A 25052-nucleotide genomic window follows, 5' to 3' on the forward strand; every position below is an offset into this window, starting at 1 on the left:
TTCACAATAGATGTGTGGGAGCGGCGTCATATTGTAGAAAAAAGACGCTAGTGCTGTGCACATAGCATTCTTCACACTGAATGTATCTACGTACAATAGATGGCTGAGTAGATAATTCATTTTTCTGTAAGTTACAACTCATTCTTTAAATAAATTTATGTGACACATTAGGAATACAGCTTAAAAATATACATTCTGGTAAGCTTCTAGTATGTTAATGAGGTGCATTTTCTTTCGTTAGCAGGCTCACAAGAGATGTGTTGAAGCGGCGTCATACTCTAGAAGAAAATCGCTAGTGCTGTGCACATAGCATTCTTCACATGGAATGCTCCTACGTGCAATGGATGACTGAGAAGTCATTTATTTTTTCGGTAAGTTCTGGCTCGATGATTAATTCTTTTAATATTATGCTTTAATAATACATTTGAACAATACACTTTCTGAGGACTTTGGAGTGCTCTAATGTACGCATTTCCGTCGTTAGCAGATTCACAATAGATGTGTGGGAGTGGCGTCATATTGCAGAAGAAAGATGCTAGTGCTGTGCACATAGCATTCTTCACACAGAATGTATCTACGTACAGTGGATGACTGAGTGGATAATTCATTTTTTTGTAAGTTACAGCTCATTCTATAAATAAATTTATATGACACATTAGGAATACAGTTAAAAAATACACATTCTGGTGAGCTTCTAGTATGTTAATGAGGTGCATTTTCTTTCGTTAGCAGGCTCACAAGAGATGTGTTGAAGCGGCGTCATATTCTAGAAGAAAATCGCTAGTGCTGTGCACATAGCATTCTTCACATGGAATGCACCTACGTGCAATGGATGACTGAGAAGTCATTTATTTTTTTGGTAAGTTCTGTTTCGATGATTAATTTTTTTAATTATGCTTTAATAATACATTTGAACAATACACATTATGAGGACTTTGGAGTGCTCTAATGTATGCGTTTTCTTCGTTAGCAGGTTCACAATAGATGTGTGGGAGCGGCGTCATATTGTAGAAAAAAGACGTTAGTGCTGTTCACATAGCATATTTCACACAGTATGTATCTACGTACAATGGATGGCGGAGTGGATATTTCATTTTTCTGTAAGTTACAACGCATACTTTAAATAAATTTATATGACACATTAAGAATACAGCTCAAAAATACACATTCTGGTGAGCTTCTAGTATGTTAATGAGGTGCATTTTCTTTCGTTAGCAGGCTCACAAGAGATGTGTTGAAGGGGCGTCATATTCTAGAAGAAAATCGCTAGTGCTGTGCACATAGCATTCTTCACATGGAATGCTCCTACGTGCAATGGATGACTGAGAAGTCATTTATTTTTTCGGTAAGTTCTGGCCCGATGATTAATTTTTTTATTATGCTTTAATAATACATTTGAACAATACACATTATGAGGACTTTGGAGTGCTCTAATGTACGCATTTCCGTCGTTAGCAGGTTCACAATAGATGTGTGGGAGTGGCGTCATATTGCAGAAGTAACATGCTAGTGCTGTGCACATAGCAATATTCACACAGAATGTATCTATGTACAGTGGATGACTGAGTGGATAATTCATTATTTTGTAAGATACAGCTCATTCTTTAAATAAATTTATATGACACATTAGGAATACAGCTTAAAAATACACATTCTGTTGAGCTTCTAATATGTTAATGAGGTGCATTTTCTTTCGATAGCAGGTTCACAAGAGATGTGTGGAAGAGGCGTCATATTGTAGAAGAAAATCGCTAGTGCTGTGCACATAGCATTCTTCACATGGAATGCAAATACGTGCACTGGATTACTGAGAAGTCATTTATTTTTTCGGTAAGTTCTGGCTCGATGATTAATTTTTTTATTATGCTTTAATAATACATTTGAACAATACACATTATGAGGACTTTGGAGTGCTCTAATGTATTTGTTTTCTTCGTTAGCAGGTTCACAATAGATGTGTGGGAGCGGCGTCATATTGTAGAACAAAGACGCTAGTGCTGTGCACATAGCATTCTTCACATAGAATATATCTACGTACAATGGATGGCTGAGTAGATAATTCATTTTTCTGTAAGTTACAACTCATTCTTTAAATAAATTTATGTGACACATTAGGAATACAGCTCAAAAATATACATTCTGGTAAGCTTCTAGTTTGTTCACGAGGTGCATTTTCTTTCGTTAGCAGGTTCACAAAAGGTGTGTGGAAGCGGCGTCATATTCTATAAGAAAATCGTTAGTGCTGTGCACATAGCATTCTTCACATGGAATGCACCTACGTACAATGGATGACTGAGTGGACATTTATTTTTTCGGAAAGTTCTGGCTCGATGATTAATTCTTTAATTATTATGCTTTAATAATACATTTGAACAATACACATTATGAGGACTTTGGAGTGCTCTAATGTATGCGTTTTCTTCGTTAGCAGGTTCACAATAGATGTGTGGGAACGGCGTCATATTGTAGAAAAAAGACGCTAGTGCTGTTCACATAGCGTTTTTCACACAGTATGTGTCTACGTACAGTGGATGACTGAGTGGATAATTCATTATCTTGTAAGTTACAGCTCATTCTTTAAATAAATTTATATGCCACATTAGGAAAACAGCTTAAAAATACACATTCTGGTGAGCTTCTAGTATGTTAATGAGGTGCACTCTCTTTCGTTAGCAGGTTCACAAAAGGTGTGTGGAAGGGGCGTCATATTCTATAAGAAAATCGGTAGTGCTGTGCACATAGCATTCTTCACATGGAATGCACCTACGTACAATGGATGACTGAGTGGACATTTATTTTTTCGGAAAGTGCTGGCGTCATATTGCAGAAGAAAGATGCTAGTGCTGTGCACATAGCATTCTTCACACAGAATGTATCTACGTACAGTGGATGACTGAGTAGATAATACATTTTTCTGTAAGTTACAACTCATTATTTAAATAAATTTATATGACACATTAGGAATACAGCTCAAAAATACACATTCTGTTGAGCTTCTAGTATGTTAATGAGGTGCATTTTCTTTCGTTAGCAGGCTCACAAGAGATGTGTTGAAGCGGCGTCATATTCTAGAAGAAAATCGCTAGTGCTGTGCACATAGCATTCTTCACATGGAATGCACCTACGTGCAATAGATGACTGAGAAGTCATATTTTTTTTTGGTAAGTTCTGGCTCGATGATTAATTATTTTATTATGATTTAATAATACATTTGAACAATACACATTATGAGGACTTTGGAGTGCTCTAATGTATGCGTTTTCTTCGTTAGCAGGTTCACAATAGCTGTGTGGGAGCGGCATCATATTGTAGAAAAAAGAAGCTAGTGCTGTGCACATAGCATTCTTTACACAGAATGTATCTACGTACAATGGATGGCTGAGTAGATAATTCATTTTTCTGTAAGTTACAGCTCATCCTTTAAATAAATTTATGTGACACATTAGGAATACAGCTCAAAAATACACATTCTGGTTAGCTTCTAGTATGTTAATGAGGTGCATTTTCTTTCGTTATCAGGATCACAAGAGATGTTTTGAAGCGGCGTCATATTCTAGAAGAAAATCGCTAGTGCTGTGCACATAGCATTCTTCACATGGAATGCACCTACGTGCAATGGATGACTGAGTGGACATTTATTTTTTCGGAAAGTTCTGGCTCGATGATTAATTTTTTTATTATGCTTTAATAATACATTTGAACATTACACATTATAAGGACTTTGGAGTGCTCTAATGTATGCGTTTTCTTCGTTAACAGGTTCACAATAGATTTGTGGGAGTGGCGTCATATTGCAGAAGATAGATGCTAGTGCTGTGCACATAGCAATCTTCACACAGAATGTATCTACGTACAGTGGATGACTGAGTGGATAATTCATTTTTTTGTAAGTTACAGGTCATTCTATAAATAAATTTATATGACACATTAGGAATACAGCACAAAAATATACATTCTGGTATGTTTCTAGTATGTTCATGAGGTGCATCTTCTTTCGTTAGCAGGTTCACAAAAGGTGTGTGGAAGCGGCGTCATATTCTATAAGAAAATCGCTAGTGCTGTGCACATAGCATTCTTCACATGGAATGCACCTACGTACAATGGATGACTGAGTGGACATTTATTTGTTCGGAAAGTTCTGGCTCGATGATTAATTCTTTTAATATTATGCTTTAATAATACATTTGAACAATACACTTTCTGAGGACTTTGGAGTGCTGTAATGTATGCATTTCCGTCGTTAGCAGGTTCACAAATGATGTGTGGGAGTGGCGTCATATTGCAGAAGAAAGATGCTAGTGCTGTGCACATAGCATTCTTCACACAGAATGTATCTACGTACAGTGGATGACTGAGTAGATAATACATTTTTCTGTAAGTTACAACTCATTATTTAAATAAATTTATATGACACATTAGGAATACAGCTCAAAAATACACATTCTGTTGAGCTTCTAGTATGTTAATGAGGTGCATTTTCTTTCGTTAGCAGGCTCACATGAGATGTGTTGAAGCGGCGTCATATTCTAGAAGAAAATCGCTAGTGCTGTGCACATAGCATTCTTCACATGGAATGCTCCTACGTGCAATGGATGACTGAGAAGTCATTTATTTTTTCGGTAAGTTCTGGCTCGATGATTAATTTTTTTATTATGCTTTAATAATACATTTGAACAATACACATTATGAGGACTTTGGAGTGCTCTAATGTACGCATTTCCGTCGTTAGCAGGTTCACAATAGATGTGTGGGAGTGGCGTCATATTGCAGAAGTAAGATGCTAGTGCTGTGCACATAGCAATATTCACACAGAATGTATCTATGTACAGTGGATGACTGAGTGGATAATTCATTATTTTGTAAGATACAGCTCATTCTTTAAATAAATTTATATGACACATTAGGAATACAGCTTAAAAATACACATTCTGTTGAGCTTCTAATATGTTAATGAGGTGCATTTTCTTTCGATAGCAGGTTCACATGAGATGTGTGGAAGAGGCGTCATATTGTAGAAGAAAATCGCTAGTGCTGTGCACATAGCATTCTTCACATGGAATGCAAATACGTGCACTGGATTACTGAGAAGTCATTTATTTTTTCGGTAAGTTCTGGCTCGATGATTAATTTTTTTATTATGCTTTAATAATACATTTGAACAATACACATTATGAGGACTTTGGAGTGCTCTAATGTATTTGTTTTCTTCGTTAGCAGGTTCACAATAGATGTGTGGGAGCGGCGTCATATTGTAGAACAAAGACGCTAGTGCTGTGCACATAGCATTCTTCACATAGAATATATCTACGTACAATGGATGGCTGAGTAGATAATTCATTTTTCTGTAAGTTACAACTCATTCTTTAAATAAATTTATGTGACACATTAGGAATACAGCTCAAAAATATACATTCTGGTAAGCTTCTAGTTTGTTCACGAGGTGCATTTTCTTTCGTTAGCAGGTTCACAAAAGGTGTGTGGAAGCGGCGTCATATTCTATAAGAAAATCGTTAGTGCTGTGCACATAGCATTCTTCACATGGAATGCACCTACGTACAATGGATGACTGAGTGGACATTTATTTTTTCGGAAAGTTCTGGCTCGATGATTAATTCTTTAATTATTATGCTTTAATAATACATTTGAACAATACACATTATGAGGACTTTGGAGTGCTCTAATGTATGCGTTTTCTTCGTTAGCAGGTTCACAATAGATGTGTGGGAACGGCGTCATATTGTAGAAAAAAGACGCTAGTGCTGTTCACATAGCGTTTTTCACACAGTATGTGTCTACGTACAGTGGATGACTGAGTGGATAATTCATTATCTTGTAAGTTACAGCTCATTCTTTAAATAAATTTATATGACACATTAGGAAAACAGCTTAAAAATACACATTCTGGTGAGCTTCTAGTATGTTAATGAGGTGCACTCTCTTTCATTAGCAGGTTCACAAAAGGTGTGTGGAAGGGGCGTCATATTCTATAAGAAAATCGGTAGTGCTGTGCACATAGCATTCTTCACATGGAATGCACCTACGTACAATGGATGACTGAGTGGACATTTATTTTTTCGGAAAGTGCTGGCGTCATATTGCAGAAGAAAGATGCTAGTGCTGTGCACATAGCATTCTTCACACAGAATGTATCTACGTACAGTGGATGACTGAGTAGATAATACATTTTTCTGTAAGTTACAACTCATTATTTAAATAAATTTATATGACACATTAGGAATACAGCTCAAAAATACACATTCTGTTGAGCTTCTAGTATGTTAATGAGGTGCATTTTCTTTCGTTAGCAGGCTCACAAGAGATGTGTTGAAGCGGCGTCATATTCTAGAAGAAAATCGCTAGTGCTGTGCACATAGCATTCTTCACATGGAATGCACCTACGTGCAATAGATGACTGAGAAGTCATATTTTTTTTTGGTAAGTTCTGGCTCGATGATTAATTATTTTATTATGATTTAATAATACATTTGAACAATACACATTATGAGGACTTTGGAGTGCTCTAATGTATGCGTTTTCTTCGTTAGCAGGTTCACAATAGCTGTGTGGGAGCGGCATCATATTGTAGAAAAAAGAAGCTAGTGCTGTGCACATAGCATTCTTCACACAGAATGTATCTACGTACAATGGATGGCTGAGTAGATAATTCATTTTTCTGTAAGTTACAGCTCATCCTTTAAATAAATTTATGTGACACATTAGGAATACAGCTCAAAAATACACATTCTGGTTAGCTTCTAGTATGTTAATGAGGTGCATTTTCTTTCGTTATCAGGATCACAAGAGATGTTTTGAAGCGGCGTCATATTCTAGAAGAAAATCGCTAGTGCTGTGCACATAGCATTCTTCACATGGAATGCACCTACGTGCAATGGATGACTGAGTGGACATTTATTTTTTCGGAAAGTTCTGGCTCGATGATTAATTTTTTTATTATGCTTTAATAATACATTTGAACATTACACATTATAAGGACTTTGGAGTGCTCTAATGTATGCGTTTTCTTCGTTAACAGGTTCACAATAGATTTGTGGGAGTGGCGTCATATTGCAGAAGATAGATGCTAGTGCTGTGCACATAGCATTCTTCACATGGAATGCACCTACGTGCAATGGATCACTGAGAAGTCATTTATTTTTTCGGTAAGTTCTTGCTCGATGATTAATTTTTTTTATTATGCTTTAATAATACATTTGAACAATACACATTATGAGGACTTTGGAGTGCTCTAATGTATGCGTTTTCTTCGTTAGCAGGTTCACAATAGATGTGTGGGAACGGCGTCATATTGTAGAAAAAAGACGCTAGTGCTGTTCACATAGCGTTTTTCACACAGTATGTGTCTACGTACAATGGATGGCTGAGTGGATAATTCATTTTTCTGTAAGTTACAACTCATTCTTTAAATAAATTTATATGACACATTAGAATTCAGATTAAAAATATACATTCTGGTAAGCTTCTAGTATGTTCATGAGGTGCATTGTCTTTCGTTAGCAGGTTCACAAAAGGTGTGTGGAAGCAGCGTCATATTTTATAAAAAAATCGCTAGTGCTGTGCACATAGCATTCTTCACATGGAATGCACCTACGGACAATGGATGACTGTGTGGACTTTTATTTTTTCGGAAAGTTCTGGCTCGATGATTAATTCTTTTAATATTATGCTTTAATAATACATTTGAACAATACACTTTCTGAGGACTTTGGAGTGCTTTAATGTACGTATTTCCGTCGTTAGCAGGTTCACAATAGATGTGTGGGAGTGGCGTCATATTGCAGAAGAAAGATGCTAGTGCTGTGCACATAGCAATCTTCACACAGAATGTATCTACGTACAGTGGATGACTGAGTGGATAATTCATTATTTTGTAAGTTACAGCTCATTCTTTAAATAAATTTATATGACACATTAGGAATACAGCTTAAAAATACACATTCTGGTGAGCTTCTGGTATGTTAATGAGGTGCACTTTCTTTCGATAGCAGGTTCACAAGAGATGTGTGGAAGAGGCGTCATATTGTAGGAGAAAATCGCTAGTGCTGTGCACATAGCATTCTTCACATGGAATGCACCTACGTGCAATGGATCACTGAGAAGTCATTTATTTTTTCGGTAAGTTCTTGCTCGATGATTAATTTTTTTATTATGCTATAATAATACATTTGAACAATACACATTATGAGGACTTTGGAGTGCTCTAATGTATTTGTTTTCTTCGTTAGCAGGTTCACAATAGATGTGTGGGAGCGGCGTCATATTGTAGAAAAAAGACGCTAGTGCTGTGCACATAGCATTCTTCACACTGAATGTATCTACGTACAATAGATGGCTGAGTAGATAATTCATTTTTCTGTAAGTTACAACTCATTCTTTAAATAAATTTATGTGACACATTAGGAATACAGCTTAAAAATATACATTCTGGTAAGCTTCTAGTATGTTAATGAGGTGCATTTTCTTTCGTTAGCAGGCTCACAAGAGATGTGTTGAAGCGGCGTCATACTCTAGAAGAAAATCGCTAGTGCTGTGCACATAGCATTCTTCACATGGAATGCTCCTACGTGCAATGGATGACTGAGAAGTCATTTATTTTTTCGGTAAGTTCTGGCTCGATGATTAATTTTTTTATTATGCTTTAATAATACATTTGAACAATACACATTATGAGGACTTTGGAGTGCTGTAATGTATGCGTTTTCTTCGTTAGCAGGTTCACAATAGATGTGTGGGAGTGGCGTCATATTGCAGAAGAAAGATGCTAGTGCTGTGCACATAGCATTCTTCACATAGAATGTATCTACGTACAATGGATGTCTGAATAGATAATTCATTTTTCTGTAAGTTACAACTATTTCTTTAAATAAATTTATGTGACACATTAGGAATACAGCTCAAAAATATACATTCTGGTAAGCTTCTAGTATGTTCATGAGGTGCATTGTCTTTCATTAGCAGGTTCACAAAAGGTGTGTGGAAGCAGCGTCATATTTTATAAACAAAATCGCTAGTACTGTGCACATAGCATTCTTCACATAGAATGCACCTACGTACAATGGATGACTGAGTGGACTTTTATTTTTTCGGAAAGTTCTGGCTCGATGATTAATTCTTTTAATATTATGCTTTAATAATACATTTGAACAATACACTTTCTGAGGACTTTGGAGTGCTCTAATGTACGCATTTCCGTCGTTAGCAGATTCACAATAGATGTGTGGGAGTGGCGTCATATTGCAGAAGAAAGATGCTAGTGCTGTGCACATAGCATTCTTCACACAGAATGTATCTACGTACAGTGGATGACTGAGTGGATAATTCATTTTTTTGTAAGTTACAGCTCATTCTATAAATAAATTTATATGACACATTAGGAATACAGTTAAAAAATACACATTCTGGTGAGCTTCTAGTATGTTAATGAGGTGCATTTTCTTTCGTTAGCAGGCTCACAAGAGATGTGTTGAAGCGGCGTCATATTCTAGAAGAAAATCGCTAGTGCTGTGCACATAGCATTCTTCACATGGAATGCACCTACGTGCAATGGATGACTGAGAAGTCATTTATTTTTTTGGTAAGTTCTGTTTCGATGATTAATTTTTTTAATTATGCTTTAATAATACATTTGAACAATACACATTATGAGGACTTTGGAGTGCTCTAATGTATGCGTTTTCTTCGTTAGCAGGTTCACAATAGATGTGTGGGAGCGGCGTCATATTGTAGAAAAAAGACGTTAGTGCTGTTCACATAGCATATTTCACACAGTATGTATCTACGTACAATGGATGGCGGAGTGGATATTTCATTTTTCTGTAAGTTACAACGCATACTTTAAATAAATTTATATGACACATTAAGAATACAGCTCAAAAATACACATTCTGGTGAGCTTCTAGTATGTTAATGAGGTGCATTTTCTTTCGTTAGCAGGCTCACAAGAGATGTGTTGAAGGGGCGTCATATTCTAGAAGAAAATCGCTAGTGCTGTGCACATAGCATTCTTCACATGGAATGCTCCTACGTGCAATGGATGACTGAGAAGTCATTTATTTTTTCGGTAAGTTCTGGCCCGATGATTAATTTTTTTATTATGCTTTAATAATACATTTGAACAATACACATTATGAGGACTTTGGAGTGCTCTAATGTACGCATTTCCGTCGTTAGCAGGTTCACAATAGATGTGTGGGAGTGGCGTCATATTGCAGAAGTAACATGCTAGTGCTGTGCACATAGCAATATTCACACAGAATGTATCTATGTACAGTGGATGACTGAGTGGATAATTCATTATTTTGTAAGATACAGCTCATTCTTTAAATAAATTTATATGACACATTAGGAATACAGCTTAAAAATACACATTCTGTTGAGCTTCTAATATGTTAATGAGGTGCATTTTCTTTCGATAGCAGGTTCACAAGAGATGTGTGGAAGAGGCGTCATATTGTAGAAGAAAATCGCTAGTGCTGTGCACATAGCATTCTTCACATGGAATGCAAATACGTGCACTGGATTACTGAGAAGTCATTTATTTTTTCGGTAAGTTCTGGCTCGATGATTAATTTTTTTATTATGCTTTAATAATACATTTGAACAATACACATTATGAGGACTTTGGAGTGCTCTAATGTATTTGTTTTCTTCGTTAGCAGGTTCACAATAGATGTGTGGGAGCGGCGTCATATTGTAGAACAAAGACGCTAGTGCTGTGCACATAGCATTCTTCACATAGAATATATCTACGTACAATGGATGGCTGAGTAGATAATTCATTTTTCTGTAAGTTACAACTCATTCTTTAAATAAATTTATGTGACACATTAGGAATACAGCTCAAAAATATACATTCTGGTAAGCTTCTAGTTTGTTCACGAGGTGCATTTTCTTTCGTTAGCAGGTTCACAAAAGGTGTGTGGAAGCGGCGTCATATTCTATAAGAAAATCGTTAGTGCTGTGCACATAGCATTCTTCACATGGAATGCACCTACGTACAATGGATGACTGAGTGGACATTTATTTTTTCGGAAAGTTCTGGCTCGATGATTAATTCTTTAATTATTATGCTTTAATAATACATTTGAACAATACACATTATGAGGACTTTGGAGTGCTCTAATGTATGCGTTTTCTTCGTTAGCAGGTTCACAATAGATGTGTGGGAACGGCGTCATATTGTAGAAAAAAGACGCTAGTGCTGTTCACATAGCGTTTTTCACACAGTATGTGTCTACGTACAGTGGATGACTGAGTGGATAATTCATTATCTTGTAAGTTACAGCTCATTCTTTAAATAAATTTATATGCCACATTAGGAAAACAGCTTAAAAATACACATTCTGGTGAGCTTCTAGTATGTTAATGAGGTGCACTCTCTTTCGTTAGCAGGTTCACAAAAGGTGTGTGGAAGGGGCGTCATATTCTATAAGAAAATCGGTAGTGCTGTGCACATAGCATTCTTCACATGGAATGCACCTACGTACAATGGATGACTGAGTGGACATTTATTTTTTCGGAAAGTGCTGGCGTCATATTGCAGAAGAAAGATGCTAGTGCTGTGCACATAGCATTCTTCACACAGAATGTATCTACGTACAGTGGATGACTGAGTAGATAATACATTTTTCTGTAAGTTACAACTCATTATTTAAATAAATTTATATGACACATTAGGAATACAGCTCAAAAATACACATTCTGTTGAGCTTCTAGTATGTTAATGAGGTGCATTTTCTTTCGTTAGCAGGCTCACAAGAGATGTGTTGAAGCGGCGTCATATTCTAGAAGAAAATCGCTAGTGCTGTGCACATAGCATTCTTCACATGGAATGCACCTACGTGCAATAGATGACTGAGAAGTCATATTTTTTTTGGTAAGTTCTGGCTCGATGATTAATTATTTTATTATGATTTAATAATACATTTGAACAATACACATTATGAGGACTTTGGAGTGCTCTAATGTATGCGTTTTCTTCGTTAGCAGGTTCACAATAGCTGTGTGGGAGCGGCATCATATTGTAGAAAAAAGAAGCTAGTGCTGTGCACATAGCATTCTTTACACAGAATGTATCTACGTACAATGGATGGCTGAGTAGATAATTCATTTTTCTGTAAGTTACAGCTCATCCTTTAAATAAATTTATGTGACACATTAGGAATACAGCTCAAAAATACACATTCTGGTTAGCTTCTAGTATGTTAATGAGGTGCATTTTCTTTCGTTATCAGGATCACAAGAGATGTTTTGAAGCGGCGTCATATTCTAGAAGAAAATCGCTAGTGCTGTGCACATAGCATTCTTCACATGGAATGCACCTACGTGCAATGGATGACTGAGTGGACATTTATTTTTTCGGAAAGTTCTGGCTCGATGATTAATTTTTTTATTATGCTTTAATAATACATTTGAACATTACACATTATAAGGACTTTGGAGTGCTCTAATGTATGCGTTTTCTTCGTTAACAGGTTCACAATAGATTTGTGGGAGTGGCGTCATATTGCAGAAGATAGATGCTAGTGCTGTGCACATAGCAATCTTCACACAGAATGTATCTACGTACAGTGGATGACTGAGTGGATAATTCATTTTTTTGTAAGTTACAGCTCATTCTATAAATAAATTTATATGACACATTAGGAATACAGCACAAAAATATACATTCTGGTATGTTTCTAGTATGTTCATGAGGTGCATCTTCTTTCGTTAGCAGGTTCACAAAAGGTGTGTGGAAGCGGCGTCATATTCTATAAGAAAATCGCTAGTGCTGTGCACATAGCATTCTTCACATGGAATGCACCTACGTACAAAGGATGACTGAGTGGACATTTATTTGTTCGGAAAGTTCTGGCTCGATGATTAATTCTTTTAATATTATGCTTTAATAATACATTTGAACAATACACTTTCTGAGGACTTTGGAGTGCTGTAATGTATGCATTTCCGTCGTTAGCAGGTTCACAAATGATGTGTGGGAGTGGCGTCATATTGCAGAAGAAAGATGCTAGTGCTGTGCACATAGCATTCTTCACACAGAATGTATCTACGTACAGTGGATGACTGAGTAGATAATACATTTTTCTGTAAGTTACAACTCATTATTTAAATAAATTTATATGACACATTAGGAATACAGCTCAAAAATACACATTCTGTTGAGCTTCTAGTATGTTAATGAGGTGCATTTTCTTTCGTTAGCAGGCTCACATGAGATGTGTTGAAGCGGCGTCATATTGTAGAAGAAAATCGCTAGTGCTGTGCACATAGCATTCTTCACATGGAATGCACCTACGTGCAATAGATGACTGAGAAGTCATATTTTTTTTTGGTAAGTTCTGGCTCGATGATTAATTTTTTTATTATGCTTTAATAATACATTTGAACAATACACATTATGAGGACTTTGGAGTGCTCTAATGTATGCGTTTTCTTCGTTAGCAGGTTCACAATAGCTGTGTGGGAGCGGCATCATATTGTAGAAAAAAGAAGCTAGTGCTGTGCACATAGCATTCTTCACACAGAATGTATCTACGTACAATGGATGGCTGAGTAGATAATTCATTTTTCTGTAAGTTACAGCTCATCCTTTAAATAAATTTATGTGACACATTAGGAATACAGCTCAAAAATACACATTCTGGTGAGCTTCTAGTATGTTAATGAGGTGCATTTTCTTTCGATAGCAGGTTCACAAAAGGTGTGTGGAAGCGGCGTCATATTCTATAAGAAAATCGCTAGTGCTGTGCACATAGCATTCTTCACATGGAATGCACCTATGTACAATGGATGACTGAGTGGACATTTATTTTTTCGGAAAGTTCTGGCTCGATGATTAATTCTTTTAATATTATGCTTTAATAATACAATTGAACAATACACATTATGAGGACTTTGGAGTGCTCTAATGTATGCATTTCCGTCGTTAGCAGGATCACAATAGATGTGTGGGAGTGGAGTCATATAGCAGAAGAAAGATGCTAGTGCTGTGCACATAGCATTCTTCACACCGAATGTATCTACGTACAGTGGATGACTGAGTGGATAATTCATTTTTTTGTAAGTTACAGCTCATTCTATAGATAAATTTATATGACACATTAGGAATACAGCTCAAAAATACACATTCTGGTGAGCTTCTAGTATGTTAATGAGGTGCATTTTCTTTCGTTAGAAGGCTCACAAGAGATGTGTTGAAGCGGCGTCATATTCTAGAAGAAAATCGCCAGTGCTGTGCACATAGCATTCTTCACATGGAATGCACCTACGTGCAATGGATGACTGAGAAGTCATCTATTTTTTCGGTAAGTTCTGGCTCGATGATTAATTTTTTATTATGCTTTAATAATACATTTGAACTATACACATTATGAGTACTTTGGAGTGCTCTAATGTATGCGTTTTCTTCGTTAGCAGGTTCACAATAGAGTTGTGGGAGTGGCGTCATATTGCAGAAGATAGATGCTAGTGCTGTACACATAGCAATCTTCACACAGAATGTATCAACGTACAGTGGATGACTGAGTGGATAATTCATTATTTTGTAAGTTACAGCTCATTCTTTAAATAAATTTATATGACACATTAGGAATAGAGCTAAAAATACACATTCTGGTGAGCTTCTAGTATGTTAATGAGGTGCATTTTCTTCTGATAGCAGGTTCACAAGAGATGTGTGGAAGAGGCGTCATATTGTAGAAGAAAATCGCTAGTGCTGTGCACATAGCATTCTTCACATGGAATGCACCTATGTGCAATGGATCGCTAAGAAGTCATTTATTTTTTCGGTATGTTCTTGCTCGATGATTAACTTTTTTATTATGCTTTAATAATACATTTGAACAATACACATTATGAGGACTTTGGATTGCTCTAATGTATTTGTTTTCTTCGTTAGCAGGTTCACAATAGATGTGTGGGAGCGGCGTCATATTGTAGAACAAAGACGCTAGTGCTGTGCACATAGCATTCTTCACATAGAATGTATCTACGTACAATGGATGGCTGAGTAGATAATTCATTTTTCTGTAAGTTACAACTCATTCTTTAAATAAATTTATGTGACACATTAGGAATTCAGCTCAAAAATATACATTCTGGTAAGCTTCTAGTTTGTTCACGAGGTGCATTTTCTTTCGTTAGCAGGTTCACAAAAGGTGTGTGGAAGCGGCGTCATATTCTATAAGAAAATCGTTAGTGCTGTGCACATAGCATTCTTCACATGGAATGCACCTACGTACAATGGATGACTGAGTGGACATTTATTTTTTCGGAAAGTTCTGGCTCGATGATTAATTCTTTAATTATTATGCTTTAATAATACATTTGAACAATACACATTATGAGGACTTTGGAGTGCTCTAATGTATGCGTTTTCTTCGTTAGCAGGTTCACAATAGATGTGTGGGAACGGCGTCATATTGTAGAAAAAAGACGCTAGTGCTGTTCACATAGCGTTTTTCACACAGTATGTGTCTACGTACAATGGATGGCTGAGTGGATAATTCATTTTTCTGTAAGTTACAACTCATTCTTTAAATAAATTTATATGACACATTAGTATTCAGATTAAAAATATACATTCTGGTATGCTTCTAGTATGTTCATGAGGTGCATTGTCTGTCGTTAGCAGGTTCACAAAAGGTGTGTGGAAGCAGCGTCATATTTTATAAAAAAATCGCTAGTGCTGTGCACATAGCATTCTTCACATGGAATGCACCTACGTACAATGGATGACTGTGTGGACTTTTATTTTTTCGGAAAGTTCTGGCTCGATGATTAATTCTTTTAATATTATGCTTTAATAATACATTTGAACAATACACTTTCTGAGGACTTTGGAGTGCTCTAATGTATGCATTTTCTTCGTTAGCAGGTTCACTATAGATGTGTGGGAGCAGCGTCATATTGTAGAAAAAAGACGCTAGTGCTGTTCACATAGCATATTTCACACAGTATGTATCTACGTACAATGGATGGCTGAGTGGATATTTCATTTTTCTGTAAGTTACAACGCATTCTTTAAATAAATTTATATGACACATTAGGAATACAGCTCAAAAATACACATTCTGGTGAGCTTCTAGTATGTTAATGAGGTGCAGTTTCTTTCGTTAGAAGGCTCACAAGAGATGTGTTGAAGCGGCGTCATACTCTAGAAGAAAATCGCTAGTGCTGTGCACATAGCATTCTTCACATGGAATGCACCTACGTGCAATGGATGACTGAGAAGTCATTTATTTTTTCGGTAAGTTCTGGCTCGATGATTAATTTTTTATTATGCTTTAATAATACATTTGAACTATACACATTATGAGTACTTTGGGGTGCTCTAATGTATGCGTTTTCTTCGTTAGCATGTTCACAATAGATGTGTGGGAGTGGCGCCATATTGCAGAAGAAAGATGCTAGTGCTGTGCACATAGCAATCTTCACACAGAATGTATCTACGTACAGTGGATGACTGAGTGGATAATTCATTATTTTGTAAGTTACAGCTCATTCTTTAAATAAATTTATATGACACATTAGGAATAGAGCTAAAAATACACATTCTGGTGAGCTTCTAGTATGTTAATGAGGTGCATTTTCTTTCGATAGCAGGTTCACAAGAGATGTGTGGAAGAGGCGTCATATTGTAGAAGAAAATCGCTAGTGCTGTGCACATAGCATTCTTCACATGGAATGCACATACGTACAATGGATGACTGAGTGGACATTTATTTTTTCGGAAAGTTCTGCCTCGATGATTAATTCTTTAATTATTATGCTTTAATAATACATTTGAACAAAACACATTATGAGGACTTTGGAGTGCTCTAATGTATGCATTTCCGTCGTTAGCAGGATCACAATAGATGTGTGGGAGTGGAGTCATATAGCAGAAGAAAGATGCTAGTGCTGTGCACATAGCATTCTTCACACCGAATGTATCTACGTACAGTGGATGACTGAGTGGATAATTCATTTTTTTGTAAGTTACAGCTCATTCTATAGATAAATTTATATGACACATTAGGAATACAGCTCAAAAATACACATTCTGGTGAGCTTCTAGTATGTTAATGAGGTGCATTTTCTTTCGTTAGAAGGCTCACAAGAGATGTGTTGAAGCGGCGTCATATTCTAGAAGAAAATCGCCAGTGCTGTGCACATAGCATTCTTCACATGGAATGCACCTACGTGCAATGGATGACTGAGAAGTCATCTATTTTTTCGGTAAGTTCTGGCTCGATGATTAATTTTTTATTATGCTTTAATAATACATTTGAACTATACACATTATGAGTACTTTGGAGTGCTCTAATGTATGCGTTTTCTTCGTTAGCAGGTTCACAATAGAGTTGTGGGAGTGGCGTCATATTGCAGAAGATAGATGCTAGTGCTGTACACATAGCAATCTTCACACAGAATGTATCAACGTACAGTGGATGACTGAGTGGATAATTCATTATTTTGTAAGTTACAGCTCATTCTTTAAATAAATTTATATGACACATTAGGAATAGAGCTAAAAATACACATTCTGGTGAGCTTCTAGTATGTTAATGAGGTGCATTTTCTTCTGATAGCAGGTTCACAAGAGATGTGTGGAAGAGGCGTCATATTGTAGAAGAAAATCGCTAGTGCTGTGCACATAGCATTCTTCACATGGAATGCACCTATGTGCAATGGATCGCTAAGAAGTCATTTATTTTTTCGGTATGTTCTTGCTCGATGATTAACTTTTTTATTATGCTTTAATAATACATTTGAACAATACACATTATGAGGACTTTGGATTGCTCTAATGTATTTGTTTTCTTCGTTAGCAGGTTCACAATAGATGTGTGGGAGCGGCGTCATATTGTAGAACAAAGACGCTAGTGCTGTGCACATAGCATTCTTCACATAGAATGTATCTACGTACAATGGATGGCTGAGTAGATAATTCATTTTTCTGTAAGTTACAACTCATTCTTTAAATAAATTTATGTGACACATTAGGAATTCAGCTCAAAAATATACATTCTGGTAAGCTTCTAGTTTGTTCACGAGGTGCATTTTCTTTCGTTAGCAGGTTCACAAAAGGTGTGTGGAAGCGGCGTCATATTCTATAAGAAAATCGTTAGTGCTGTGCACATAGCATTCTTCACATGGAATGCACCTACGTACAATGGATGACTGAGTGGACATTTATTTTTTCGGAAAGTTCTGGCTCGATGATTAATTCTTTAATTATTATGCTTTAATAATACATTTGAACAATACACATTATGAGGACTTTGGAGTGCTCTAATGTATGCGTTTTCTTCGTTAGCAGGTTCACAATAGATGTGTGGGAACGGCGTCATATTGTAGAAAAAAGACGCTAGTGCTGTTCACATAGCGTTTTTCACACAGTATGTGTCTACGTACAATGGATGGCTGAGTGGATAATTCATTTTTCTGTAAGTTACAACTCATTCTTTAAATAAATTTATATGACACATTAGTATTCAGATTAAAAATATACATTCTGGTATGCTTCTAGTATGTTCATGAGGTGCATTGTCTGTCGTTAGCAGGTTCACAAAAGGTGTGTGGAAGCAGCGTCATATTTTATAAAAAAATCGCTAGTGCTGTGCACATAGCATTCTTCACATGGAATGCACCTACGTACAATGGATGACTGTGTGGACTTTTATTTTTTCGGAAAGTTCTGGCTCGATGATTAATTCTTTTAATATTATGCTTTAATAATACATTTGAACAATACACTTTCTGAGGACTTTGGAGTGCTCTAATGTATGCATTTTCTTCGTTAGCAGGTTCACTATAGATGTGTGGGAGCAGCGTCATATTGTAGAAAAAAGACGCTAGTGCTGTTCACATAGCATATTTCACACAGTATGTATCTACGTACAATGGATGGCTGAGTGGATATTTCATTTTTCTGTAAGTTACAACGCATTCTTTAAATAAATTTATATGACACATTAGGAATACAGCTCAAAAATACACATTCTGGTGAGCTTCTAGTATGTTAATGAGGTGCAGTTTCTTTCGTTAGAAGGCTCACAAGAGATGTGTTGAAGCGGCGTCATACTCTAGAAGAAAATCGCTAGTGCTGTGCACATAGCATTCTTCACATGGAATGCACCTACGTGCAATGGATGACTGAGAAGTCATTTATTTTTTCGGTAAGTTCTGGCTCGATGATTAATTTTTTATTATGCTTTAATAATACATTTGAACTATACACATTATGAGTACTTTGGGGTGCTCTAATGTATGCGTTTTCTTCGTTAGCATGTTCACAATAGATGTGTGGGAGTGGCGCCATATTGCAGAAGAAAGATGCTAGTGCTGTGCACATAGCAATCTTCACACAGAATGTATCTACGTACAGTGGATGACTGAGTGGATAATTCATTATTTTGTAAGTTACAGCTCATTCTTTAAATAAATTTATATGACACATTAGGAATAGAGCTAAAAATACACATTCTGGTGAGCTTCTAGTATGTTAATGAGGTGCATTTTCTTTCGATAGCAGGTTCACAAGAGATGTGTGGAAGAGGCGTCATATTGTAGAAGAAAATCGCTAGTGCTGTGCACATAGCATTCTTCACATGGAATGCACATACGTACAATGGATGACTGAGTGGACATTTATTTTTTCGGAAAGTTCTGCCTCGATGATTAATTCTTTAATTATTATGCTTTAATAATACATTTGAACAAAACACATTATGAGGACTTTGGAGTGCTCTAATGTATGCGTTTTCTTCGTTAGCAGGTTCACAATAGATGTGTGGGAGCGGCGTCATATTGTAGAACAAAGACGCTAGTGCTGTGCACATAGCATTCTTCACATAAAATGTATCTACGTACAATGGATGGCTGAGTAGATAATTCATTTTTCTGTAAGTTACAACTCATTCTTTAAATAAATTAATGTGACACATTAGGAATACAGCTCAAAAATATACATTCTGGTAAGCGTCTAGTTTGCTCACGAGGTGCTTTTTCTTTCGTTAGCAGGTTCACAAAAGGTGTGTGGAAGCGGCGTCATATTCTATAAGAAAATCGTTAGTGCTGTGCACATAGCATTCTTCACATGGAATGCACCTACGTACAATGGATGACTGAGTGGACATTTATTTTTTCGGAAAGTTCTGGCTCGATGATTAATTCTTTAATTATTATGCATTAATAATACATTTGAACAATACACATTATGAGGACTTTGGAGTGCTCTAATGTATGCGTTTTCTTCGTTAGCAGGTTCACAATAGATGTGTGGGAACGGCGTCATATTGTAGAAAAAAGACGCTAGTGCTGTTCACATAGCGTTTTTCACACAGTATGTGTCTACGTACAGTGGATGACTGAGTGGATAATTCATTATTTTGTAAGTTACAGCTCATTATTTAAATAAATTTATATGACACATTAGGAATACAGCTTAAAAATACACATTCTGGTGAGCTTCTAGTATGTTAATGATTTGCACTCTCTTTCGTTAGCAGGTTCACAAAAGGTGTGTGGAAGGGGAGTCATATTCTAGAAGAAAATCGCTAGTGCTGTGCACATAGCATTCTTCACATGGAATGCACCTACGTACAATGGATGACTGAGTGGACATTTATTTTTTCGGAAAGTGCTGGCTCGATGATTAATTCTTTTAATATTATGCTTTAATAATACATTTGAACAATACACTTTCTGAGGACTTTGGAGTGCTGTAATGTATGCATTACCGTCGTTAGCAGTTTCACAATAGATGTGTGGGAGTGGCGTCATATTGCAGAAGAAAGTTGCTAGTGCTGTGCACATAGCATTCTTCACACAGAATGTATCTACGTACAGTGGATGACTGAGTGGATAATTCATTTTTTTGTAAGTTACAGCTCATTCTTTAAATAAATTTATATGACACATTAGAATTCAGATTAAAAATATACATTCCGGTAAGCTTCTAGTATGTTAATGAGGTGCATTTTCGTTCGTTAGCAGGCTCACAAGAGATGTGTTGAAGCGGTGTCATATTCTAGAAGAAAATAACTAGTGCTGTGCACATAGCATTCTTCACATGGAATGCACCTACGTGCAATGGATCACTGAGAAGTCATTTATTTTTTGGGTAAGTTCTGTTTCGATGATTAATTTTTTTATTATGCTTTAATAATACATTTGAACAATACACATTATGAGGACTTTGGAGTGCTCTAATGTATGCGTTTTCTTCGTTAGCAGGTCCACAATAGATGTGTGGGAGCGGCGTCATATTGTAGAAAAAAGACGCTAGTGCTGTTCACATAGCGTATTTCACACAGTATGTATCTACCTACAATGGATGGCTGAGTAGATATTTCATTTTTCAGTAAGTTACAACGCATTCTTTAAATAAATTTATATGACACATTAGGAATACAGCTCAAAAATACACATTCTGTTGAGCTTCTAGTATGTTAATGAGGTGCATTTTCTTTCGTTAGCAGGCTCACAAGAGATGTGTTGAAGCGGCGTCATATTCTAGAAGAAAATCGCTAGTGCTGTGCACATAGCATTCTTCACATGGAATGCTCCTACGTGCAATGGATGACTGAGAAGTCATTTATTTTTTCGGTAAGTTCTGTTTCGATGATTAATTTTTTTATTATGCTTTAATAATACATTTGAACAATACACATTATGAGGACTTTGGAGTGCTCTAATGTATGCGTTTTCTTCGTTAGCAGGTTCACAATAGATGTGTGGGAACGGCGTCATATTGTAGAAAAAAGACGCTAGTGCTGTTCACATAGCGTTTTTCACACAGAATGTATCTACGTACAGTGGATGACTGAGGAAATAATTCATTTTTTTTAAGTTACAGCTCATTCTATAAATAAATTTATATGACACATTAGGAATACAGCTCAAAAATACACTTTCTGGTGAGCTTCTAGTATGTTAATGAGGTGCATTTTCTTTCGTTAGCAGGCTCACAAGAGATGTGTTGAAGCGGCGTCATACTCTAGAAGAAAATCGCTAGTGCTGTGCACATAGCATTCTTCATATGGAATGCTCCTACGTGCAATGGATGACTGAGAAGTCATTTATTTTTTCGGTAAGTTCTGGCTCGATGATTAATTCTTTAATTATTATGCTGTAATAATACATTTGAACAATACACATTATGAGGACTTTGGAGTGCTGTAATGTATGCGTTTTCTTCGTTAGCAGGTTCACGATAGATGTGTGGGAGTGGCGTAATATTGCAGAAGAAAGATGCTAGTGCTGTGCACATAGCAATCTTCACACAGAATGTATCTACGTACAGTGGATGACTGAGTGGATAATTCATTATTTTGTAAGTTACAGCTCATTCTTTAAATAAATTAATATGACACATTAGGAATAGAGCTCAAAAATACACATTCTGGTGAGCTTCTAGTATGTTAATGAGGTGCATTTTCTTTCGATAGCAGGTTCACAAGAGATGTGTGGAAGAGGCGTCATATTGTAGAAGAAAATCGTTAGTGCTGTGCACATAGCATTCTTCACATGGAATGCACCTACGTGCAATGGATCACTGAGAAGTCATGTATTTTTTCGGTAAGTTCTTGCTCGATGATTAATTTTTTTATTATGCTTTAATAATACATTTGAACAATACACATTATGAGGACTTTGGAGTGCTCTAATGTATGCGTTTTCTTCGTTAGCAGGTTCACAATAGATGTGTGGGAACGGCGTCATATTGTAGAAAAAAGACGCTAGTGCTGTTCACATAGCGTTTTTCACACAGTATGTGTCTACGTACAATGGATGGCTGAGTGGATAATTCATTTTTCTGTAAGTTACAACTCATTCATTAAATAAATTTATGTGACACATTAGGAATACAGCTCAAAAATATACATTCTGGTAAGCTTCTAGTATGTTCATGAGGTGCATTGTCTTTCGTTAGCAGGTTCACAAAAGGTGTGTGGATGCAGCGTCATATTTTATAAAAAAATCGCTAGTGCTGTGCACATAGCATTCTTCACATGGAATGCACCTACGTACAATGGATGACTGTGTGGACTTTTATTTTTTCGGAAAGTTCGGGCTCGATGATTAATTCTTTTAATATTATGCTTTAATAATACATTTGAACAATACACTTTCTGAGGACTTTGGAGTGCTCTAATGTACGTATTTCCGTCGTTAGCAGGTTCTCAATAGATGTGTGGGAGTGGCGTCATATTGCAGAAGAAAGATGCTAGTGCTGTGCACATAGCAATCTTCACACAGAATGTATCTACGTACAGTGGATGACTGAGTGGATAATTCATTTTTTTGTAAGTTACAGCTCGTTCTTTAAATAAATTTATATGACACATTAGGAATACAGCTTAAAAATACACATTCTGGTGAGCTTCTAGTATGTTAATGAGGTGCACTTTCTTTCGATTGCAGGTTCACAAGAGATGTGTGGAAGAGGCGTCATATTGTAGAAAAAAGACGCTAGTGCTGTGCACATAGCATTCTTCACACACAATGTATCTACGTACAATGGATGGCTGAGTAGATAATTCATTTTTCTGTAAGTTACAACGCATTCTTTAAATAAATTTATATGACACATTAGGAATACAGCTCAAAAATACTCATTCTGTTGAGCTTCTAGTATGTTAATGAGGTGCATTTTCTTTCGTTAGCAGGCTCACATGAGATGTGTTGAAGCGGCGTCATATTCTAGAAGAAAATCGCTAGTGCTGTGCACATAGCATTCTTCACATGGAATGCTCCTACGTGCAATGGATGACTGAGAAGTCATTTATTTTTTCGGTAAGTTCTGGCTCGATGATTAATTTTTTTATTATGCTTTAATAATACATTTGAACAATACACATTATGAGGACTTTGGAGTGCTCTAATGTATGCGTTTTCTTCGTTAGCAGGTTCACAATAGATGTGTGGGAGTGGCGTCATATTGCAGAAGAAAGGTGCTAGTGCTGTGCACATAGCAATCTTCACACGAATGTATCTACGTACAGTGGATGACTGAGTGGATAATTCATTATTTTGTAAGTTACAGCTCATTCTTTAAATAAATTTATGTGACACATTAGGAATACAGCTCAAAAATATACATTCTGGTAAGCTTCTAGTATGTTCATGAGGTGCATTTTCTTTCGTTAGCAGGTTCACAAAAGGTGTGTGGAAGCAGCGTCATATTCTATAAGAAAATCGTTAGTGCTGTGCACATAGCATTCTTCACATGGAATGCACCCACGTACAATGGATGACTGAGTGGACATTTATTTTTTCGGAAAGTTCTGGCTCGATGATTAATTCTTTTAATATTATGCTTTAATAATACATTTGAACAATACACTTTCTGAAGACTTTGGAGTGCTGTAATGTATGCATTTCCGTCGTTTGCAGGTTCACAATAGATGTGTGGGAGTGGGGTCATATTGCAGAAGAAAGATGCTAGTGCTGTGCACATAGCATTCTTCACACAGAATGTATCTACGTACAGTGGATGACTGAGTGGATAATTCATTTTTTTGTAAGTTACAGCTCATTCTATAAATAAATTTATATGACACATTAGGAATACAGTTAAAAAATACACATTCTGGTGAGCTTCTAGTATGTTAATAAGGTGCATTTTCTCTCGTTAGCAGGCTCACAAGAGATGTGTTGAAGCGGCGTCATATTCTAGAAGAAAATCGCTAGTGCTGTGCACATAGCATTCTTCACATGGAATGCACCTACGTGGAATGGATGACTGAGAAGTCATTTATTTTTTGGGTAAGTTCTGGCTCGATGATTAATTTTTTTATTATTCTTTAATAATACATTTGAACAATACGCATTATAAGGACTTTGGAGTGCTCTAATGTATTTGTTTTCTTCGTTACACGTTCACAATAGATGTGTGGGAGCGTTGTCATATTGTAGAAAAAAGACGCTAGTGCTGTGCACATAGCATTCTTCACACAGAATGTATCTACGTACAATGGATGGCTGAGTAGATGACTCATTTTTCTGTAAGTTACAACTCATTCATTAAATAAATTTATGTGACA

This window comes from Schistocerca gregaria, chromosome 8 (genome assembly GCF_023897955.1).
Source record: "Schistocerca gregaria isolate iqSchGreg1 chromosome 8, iqSchGreg1.2, whole genome shotgun sequence".
NCBI lineage: Eukaryota > Metazoa > Arthropoda > Insecta > Orthoptera > Acrididae > Schistocerca > Schistocerca gregaria.